Here is a 9,080-nt window from a genome sequence, read left to right on the forward strand (position 1 = left end):
ACCACACAGGTGGTATGTAAATGGCTCAATTTTAGGCAAGACTGGGAAGCTTGATTTTCTTTCTAATACTTGGCTTCTTGAATTTTAACTTTTGGAGACAGGAACCACACTGCCCTCTCCGGACAGGAGGACCCAAGGCAGGTAGCTGGAGCTGGACACAAAGCTGGAAGGGGTGCTGGGTGAGTGAGGACAGCAGAATGCATTCCCACCAGACTCCCAAAGAAGTTCCTAGCACCTGGGAGTCAGCAGCCAGCTTGTCAAGGTCCCTCCCCTTGGCTAATAAGCCGGAACAGACGGAGAGCTATTGTATAGATCAAGATGGGATATTTTGAAGGAGGCAGTTTAATGAGCAGCAGTTTGAATTGAGACCAATTTTAATGTCTTTTTTGTTTTCTACCAACCGTCATAGAAATTGCCACAAATGATGTGTTAATTCTGTTCCCTAGTGGGTCTCCGATATGGCGAAGGATGAATTTTAAATTGTTTGATCAGAATTAGCAACATTAGTCACTGCAAATAGCCTTTTAATTTCCACAGAGCTGCCAAGGGGAGCAAAAATAGAATTGGCGAGGAAGGTTCCAGCAGACACATGCGTCAGTGGTGGATGAGGCCACGTGACTTTGCTTCTGGGGCAGTCAGGGTGGGGGGCGGGGTCATGTGGGGTGTCTCCAGGTGTCCTGGCTGGATCTGGGCCCCAGCTCTTGACTTCCTGTGGGTGGGAAAGGGTTGCTCTCCCAGCATTTCTGGGGTCTGACGGTGATGCTCATTCCTCCTCGAAGCTGCAGTGGTCCATCCACTCCTGCCCGAAGAACAAACCCCCTCCTCCCTGCTCCGACTGAATCTTCCTAGGCTCCCAAGGGCATCTTCCACCAGCCCCTAACACGAATGCTCCATTCTCACCCAGTGCCACCAGAGAGACGTTTTCATCCAGAACAGACGAAGCACTCCTCTGCTTAAAAATCTCCAAATGGTTCTCTTTGCACTCAGACTGAAAACGAAACCCTGGCCTTGGTCCATGAGGCATTCCTCCCCCTCGCTCATTCTACCCCTCCAACTCTGGCCTCACTGCCCCTTCTAGAACACCCCAAGACTTTCCTACTAGAAAGATTTCTCACTGCAGAACATGCCCCCAACCCCAGGCTTCCCGAGGCAGGCTCCTTCCCTTCCTAGAAGCTCAACTTAAAAGCCACTCCACCTACACAACTGTAGAGAACAAACGTGTGGCTACCAAGGGGATAAGGGAGGGAGAATGAACCAGGAGATTGGGATTGACATATATTCCCTACAGATAAAATAGAAAACTATTGAGAACCTACTGTACAGCACCGAGAACTCTACTTACTGCTCTAGGGTGACCTAAAGGGGAAGGAAATCCAAACAAGAGGGGATATATGTATACACACAACTGATTCACTTTGCTGTATAGCAGACACTATACTCCAATAAAATGTATTTTTTACAAAGCCACCCCCGGACTTCCCTGGTGGTCCAGGGGTTAAGAATCCGCTAGCCAATGCAGGGGTCATGGGTTAAATCCCTGCTCCGAGAAGAATCCACATGCCCCAGGGCAACTAAACCCCTGCACTACAACTACTGAAGCCCTCGCACTCTAGAGCTCAAGCTCTGAAACAGAAGAAGCCACGGAAATGAGAAGTCCAGCCACGGAAATGAGAAGAACAGCCCCTGCTTGCCACAACTAGAGAAAGCCTGTGCAGCAACAAAGACCTGATGCAGCCAAAAATAATAAATAAATTGTTAAAGCCACCCCACCTAGAATAGGGACCCCTCACTCCATCTGCCTTGATTCCACCCCATTTCCTACCTAGAACTCGTCATCATATCTAAGCATCTCTGTGGTTGGTTTGCATGATGGCATAATTGCTGTTTTGTATTTTGTTTTGTGCGTCCATCTCCTCCCACTGGATTCTAAATTCTGCCAGGGGAGTTAGAGTGTCAGGCCTGGTGCCTAGAATAGCAATGGGCACAACAGAAATCCTCAGTAAATACTCATGACCTGAACAAGTGAATGAGTTGAATGAACAGCCCCATTCTTCCAGGCAACTCGCTTCTCCCCCTGGGTGGTTGTAGCTGCTTCCTACAGACCAGGATTCTGCATCAGTTTTGCCTCCAGCCTCACTGGTCCACCGCAGATTCATCTTCCTCTCTGGCCTCTAACGCCACTTTTCCAACATGCAAATCTGGCCCGTGGCTTCCTTCTTAACACCCCTCAGTGGCCACCCACTGCCTTTGGGGTTAGAACCAGCACTTTAGCACAGTAGGGTTTGGGTCTTGTTTACAATTTAGCATCTGTGAACCCGGCTGAACTTCTAAACTTGCTGTGCCTGTTTCTTCTTCTGTAAAATGGGGTAATAATGAAACCTATGTGGTGAGGCTATTGAGAAGACAAATGAGGTAATCACGCACAAGGCTTAGAACAGAGTCTGGCACAGTAACCACAGTCAGTGTCAGCTCTAAGGATGATGATTATTATATATTACCATCATCATTATCGTTGTCATTATTGGGGCCACACAGAACAAAGCCCAGCCTAAATTCAAAGCTGCCTATGTAATCCCAGGGCCAAGGCTGAGGCCAAGGTCTTTGATTTCAGTGATGTGGGTCAGTGGTTCTCCACCAGGGGTAATGTCACCCCCTCACTCCTCACCAGTGAACAACTAGCCATATCTGAAGATATTTTTGGTTATCGCAACTGTGGGGAGTGGAAAGTGGTTCCTGGCATCCAGCAGGTAAAAGCTACACCACCCGCAGTGCACAGGACACCCTTCCAACAGAGAATGAGTGTTGAGTGCCAGTCACGCAGTTGTGCCCGACTCTTTGCCACCCCAAGGACTGTAACCCACAAGGCTCCTCTGTCCATGGGATTCTCCAGGCAAGAATGCTGGAGTGGGTTGCCATTCCCTTCTCCAGGGGATCTTCCCAACCCCAGAGATCGAAGCTGGGTCTCCTGCATTGTAGGCAGATTCTTTACCCTCTGAGCCACCAGAGAAGACAACAGAGGAAGAGGATATAGCCCCAAATGTCATATATTAAAACTGTGATGAAAAAACAAGAAGAAAGTGCTGGTGGGCCTTCAGCGTGGAGAACGTGGATCTGAAGACGCATTTTTTAAATAGTGACATGTACATTTTTAAGACCGTATGTGATAAAATTAAGACCAACTTGTAATTGAAAAGAGAGAAGTCAGTACACAGTCATCGATTCCTATTGATTTCCTCTAAAACACATTTGGATGAATGGATAAGAAGGTGCTGTACATATATACAATGGACTATTTCTCAGCCATAAAAAAAGAATGAAATAATGCCATTTGCAGCAACCTGCTGAGTGAAGTCAGACAGAGAAATACAAATATGAGATCACTTATAAGTGGAATCTTAAAAAATAGTACAAATGAACTTATTTACAAAACAGAAATAGTTACAGACGTAGAAAACAAACTTACGATTACCAAGAAGGAACGTGGGCAGGGGAGGGATAAATTGGGAGATTGAGATTGACATATACACACCACTATATACAAAACAGATAATTAATAAGGACCCATTATATAGCACAGGGAACTCTGTTCAATACTCTGCCATGGCCTATGTGGGAAAAGAATCTGAAAAAGAGCATATTTGTATAAAAAAGAGTGTATGTATATATATACCTGGTTCACTTTTTTGCATACCTGGAACTAATACAACACTGTAAATCAATTAAATTCCAATAAAAATTAATTTAAAAAATTTTTTATTCTTTGACCACACCACGTGGCATGTGGGATCTTAGTTCTCTGACCAGGGATTGAACCCATGCCCTCTGCATTTGAAGCATGGCATCTTAATCACTGGACCACCAGGGAAGTCTCTAATTTTAAAAAAATAATAAAATAAAAAATAAATAAATAAATGTTTTAAAACTACCTGCATTTTGAACCTAAAACTTCCTGTCCATCTTCTCCACTACCTCCAATTTAACCCCAGCCACCCTCACCTGAGCTGGAGGACATGACTGGCTGATTCCTCCAATCCATGCAACACTCAGCAGCCAGAGGGGCCATTAAAAAAACATATAGGGCTTTCTTAGCAGTCCAGTGGATAAGAACCCGCCTGCCAATGCAGGGGATGCAGGTTGGATTCCTGGTCCAGGAAGATTCCACACGCCTCGAAGCAACAAAGCCCGTGTGCCACACAGAGTCCGCCTAAGGCAACTACTGAAGCCCGAGCGCCCCAGAGCCTGTGCTCTGCAACAAGCGAAGTCACGGCAATGAGAAGCCTGCAACTGCAAAAAGCCAGTGCACTGCAACAAGAGAAAGCCCAACAAAAACATATATCCAGGGACTTCCCTGGTGGTCCAGTGGCTAAGACTCCAAGCTCCGGTGCAGGGAGCCAGGGTTCAATCCCTGGTCAGGGAACTAGATTCCACATGCCGCAACTAAAAGTTCACGTGTCACAACTGAAGATCCCGCGTGCCGCAACTAAGATTTGGCACAGCCAAAGAAATAAATAAATACACATATTTTTTAAAAAGTATATATCCAGTCATGGCACTCCCCTTGCTGAAAACCCTTCAGCAGTTCCTGCTCTACTTAGGATAAGATCTGAAAGTCAACAAGGGACCGCATGGCTGTCCCCTGCCTTCTTTTCCTGCTTCATCCGCGTCTTCCTCACTCACTGCTTTTCAGCCATCCCTACAACAAGCGCACCTTCCCGGCCCCGGAGCCTTTGCACACACTGTCTCCCTTCTCCCCAACCCACTCTCTCATGACTACTTCTCACCCTCCAGGTTTCACTCTAAATCTCCCCTCATGAAACAGAGCTTTCCTAACCACCTTTGCAAAAGCTGTTTCCCACCCGCTAGACTCTAACTAACAGTGCGTATTATGTCCCAGAGAGCACTTGTGACAATTTTTTGTTTTTCTGTGTTTATTTGCTTCTTTTTTTTTTTCTGTCTGTCTCCCATATTAGACTTGGTGCAGAGCTTCATCTCACCACTATATTCCCACACCTTGTACATCAGTGGTCACTTCACACTGGGACTCATGAGCTTCCCATGCCCCACCAGGTGGGTGGTCTCCTCCCTACCCTGCAGATGAGAAGACAGAGGGCCAGAGAGGGTAAGGGCTCTTTGGTGCCCTTGGCAGAGCCAGGATTCAAACTCAGTTCGCTTTAACTTGAAAGCCCAGAACTTTTCTCTGGGTCCTTTCTCAACCACTTACCCAAACCTTTGTGGGAATGAGAAAGTTTTCAAGGGACCACAGACAGGATCCTCTGGGGCTTCCCTCCAATTCCTGGCAAAGAAGACTGCCGATCTGAATTCCTGCTGACTGCCAGCCTAAAAGAGTTAATAATACTACAGTATGTCCAGCCTCAGCTCTGGCCATAGGAAAGAGAGAGGCGCAGCAAAGAATTCAAGGGCTTTTCATGTCCTTCTGTCTGCTCATTATTGCTACGGTACACCTGGCCAGTGCACTGTGTCTTTAGTCAGACACTGACTCTTACCTAGGCTGGACCCAGCCAAGACAGTCGTCCTGATGGAAATCACATAGCAAGTGATTGCAGGAAGGGAAAGATGCAGAAGCGGAGTGAAGTCACACACTCTGGAATGAGGGAATGATTGTTCTTAGGCAAAAAAAAGAAAAAAAAAAAAAATGGTGGCTCCTTCTTTGGGTCTCAAGGAACTGTCTTCTGGTCTTTGACAAGGATGAATGGGTGTAGCAGAATGCGTGTGGTTTTGTGCTCAGAACTGAGCTCTGTATTAATCATGTCTTTTTTATTCTATATGCTTGATGCTTGGACACCTTGGAGCCTGGATGATCCAGGAAGGACTGCCCCTCCCAGGGTTAACTGACACCTAAAAGAAGCAAACAGCTCCCTGGAAAACACACGTTTCAGATGCAAACCAGCCAATCCAGAGCCTACACCACAACCACCTTCTGAATCAGGGCCTGACCTGCCCTCTGGGCCACTCTCCCTTTGCCTGAATTGCCCCAGGGCCAGGCACTGTTTAGCTAGCGGCTGTGGAACCCACTGAAATTATTCCAGCTAGCCAACATTGAGCCTGCTTGGGTTAATCGCTCAGTCACATCCGACTCTTTGCGACCCCATGAACTGTGTCCCGCCAGGCTCCTCTGTCCATGGGATTCTCCAGGCAAGAATACTGGATCCCTTCTCCAGGGGATCTTTCCAATCCAGGGATCGAGCCTGGGTCTCCTGAATAGCAGGCAGATTCCTTACCATCTGAGCCACCCGGGAAGCCCGCTTATCTGGCCTCAAACCCACAGCAAAAGCTCACGCCCACATGTCCCCTCTGCTCCCTCTGCCCCCTGACTGACCCAGGTACCGCCCTGTGTGGCCCTGCAATTCGGGCCCTGTCTCCCATTTCTAGGGGACATAAACTTCTTCCTTTGTGAAAGTCATGCCTTGTCTGTGTATCTTACCTTCCCCAATTGAAATAAATCCCAGTTACTCTTTTTTTTTTCCTCTTTGGCCATGCCAAGTGGCATGCAGAATTTCAGTTTTCTGATCAAAAACCCAGGCCGCCTGCAGTAGAAGTGTGGAAAGCTAACCACTGGACGGCCAGGGGGAAGTCCCTCCCAGGTGCCCTTGAAACCGGTTCTGATCCAGTTAAGTGACTGCACAAGCATCCCCTTCTCCAGCTGCCTCAATTTCCCCGTCTACAAATTAGAGATAACACCTTCCTGTTGCTGATGAGCTGAAGGTTAACATGGAAATGAAGAGTTACTCACCAGCTCTGGCACATGGGGGATTGGGTGGGTGATTCCGCAGAGCCCGACGGAGGACGTGAGGAGGAATGGAAGAAAAAAAAAAGAAGGTGGTGAGATAAAAATAAAGAGCTTCTTATTTGTTTATTCATTAATCTATGGCTGCCCTGGGCCTTTGTTGCTGCGCGCTTTGCGGCAAGCGGGGGCTACTCTTCACTGCGGGGCTCAAGCTTCTCACTGCGGTGGCTTCTCTCATTGAGGAGCACGGGCTCCAGGTGCTCGGGCTTCAGGAGTTGCAGCATGTGGGCTCAGCAGTTGTGATACATGGGTTTAGTTGCCCCACGGCATGTGGGATTCTCCCCAGACCAGGGATGGAGCCCGTATCCCCTGTATTGGCAGACAGATTCTTAGCTCCTGGACCACCAGGGAAGTCCTTGAAGAGCTTCTTAGACAGGGGCCACTGACTGGCCAGAAAGAGGCATCTGAGATGTGATGTGACCACAGGAAGTGATCCTCATGCCAAGGCAGTCCTGAACTGGTGACAGAGGGGAGCCCATCCCTGGGAGCCCATCCTGAGATCTGCAGCTGACACCTCCTAGCATTCTGGGAGAAGGAGCCCCAGGCCCACAGTTAGAGCATGAAAAGGAGGGGCCCTGAGCTCCACTCTTGGCTCAGGGGCAAATGCCCTGTAGATCACTTGGTTGTCAATGCTCAGTCATTAGGTCATGTCCAAATCTTTGCAATCTCATGGACGGCAGCACACCAGGCTTTCCTATCTTTCAATATCTTCTGGAGTTTGCTCAAACTCATGATTTTTGTGTCAGTGATGCTATCCAACCATCTTATCCTCTGTCAACCCCTTCTCCTCTTGCCCTCAATCTTTCCCAGCATCGGGGTCTTTTCCAATGAATCAGCTCTTTGCATCAAAAGTGGCCAAAGTATTTATTGGAGCTTTGGCTCCAGCATCAGTCCTCCCAATGAATATTCAAGACTGATTTCCTTTAGAATTGACTGGTTTGATCTCCTTACTGTCCAAGGGACTCTCAAGAGTCTTCTTGAACACCACAGTTCAAAAGCATCAATTCTTTGGTGCTCAGCCTTCTTTATGGTCCAACTCTCACATCTGTACATGACTACTGGAAAATCACAGCTTTGACTATATGGACCTTTGTCAGCAAAGTGATGTCTCTGCTTTTTAGTTCACTGTCTAGGTTTGTCATAGTTTTTCAAGTCCTAACATTCCCAGACATCGCCTTTCTGGGTCTCGGTTTTCTTATCCCTGGAGTGAATCATAAAATATGCAACTGCCTGTATAGCAGACATGCTGCAGGGCTCAAGGGGGGAATGTGCAAAAACAATGTCTTTGTCATCCTCAAAGTGCCTTACAAATGGGGCCAAACGTTAGGGCCTTATTGTCAAGCACTCTGCTTTCCCCAGACTTTTCCTCAGGCTTGGAGATTTCCAGATGCTTGACTCAACACTTCAAACGCAACTGTCTTGTCTGGGTACTGTCTCAGATGTGTAAATGCCCCAGAAACCATCTGCCCACTCTCGGTACTTTTACTTTCAGGCCACCTCTCAAGTCTACTTTTATGAATTAGGTCTTTCTGACACCTGGAATATTCATCAACCAGCCACCTAAAAATGGCATAAAGAAGTTAGCCACAGCTTCACTATGCGGCACTCAGCAGATGCCCAGGCAATATTGGATTAGCTGGACTGATTCTCAAACACCCATCAAAATCCATTAGATTCCTTGACTGGCAAAATCCACAGGGGGGATTTCTTTAAAAAAAAAAAAATCATTGCATCTTGGGGCTTCCAGTGTTATGACTACACCCCCAAAGCAGGGGGCCCAGGTTCAATCCCTGGTCTTGGAATTAGATCCCACAGGCTGGACCTAAAACTGGGTGAAGCCAAAATAAATAAACACACTTTTTTAAAAACTCATTGCCTCTTGTAAAAAACCTATAACCAAAAAGAATCTGAAAAAAAGATACATATATGTATAACTGAATCACTTGGCTATACACCTGAAACTAACACAGCATTATAATCAACTGTACTTCCACTTTCTTTAACAAAAAAAAATCACTACAACAGCAACTGCTGCTGCTGCTGCTAAGTCACTTCATTCGTGTCCGACTCTGTGTGACCCCATAGACGGCAGCTCACCAGGCTCCCCCGTCCCTGGGATTCTCCAGGCAAGAACACTGGAGTGGGTTGCCATTTCCTTCTCCAATGCATGAAAGTGAAAAGTGAAAGTGAAGTTGCTCAGTCGTGTCCGACTCTTAGCGACCCCGTGGACTGCAGCCCACCAGGCTCCTCCGTCCATGGCATTTTCCAGGCAAGA

Source organism: Bos indicus x Bos taurus, chromosome 25 (genome assembly GCF_003369695.1).
Source record: "Bos indicus x Bos taurus breed Angus x Brahman F1 hybrid chromosome 25, Bos_hybrid_MaternalHap_v2.0, whole genome shotgun sequence".
Taxonomy (NCBI): Eukaryota; Metazoa; Chordata; class Mammalia; order Artiodactyla; family Bovidae; genus Bos; species Bos indicus x Bos taurus.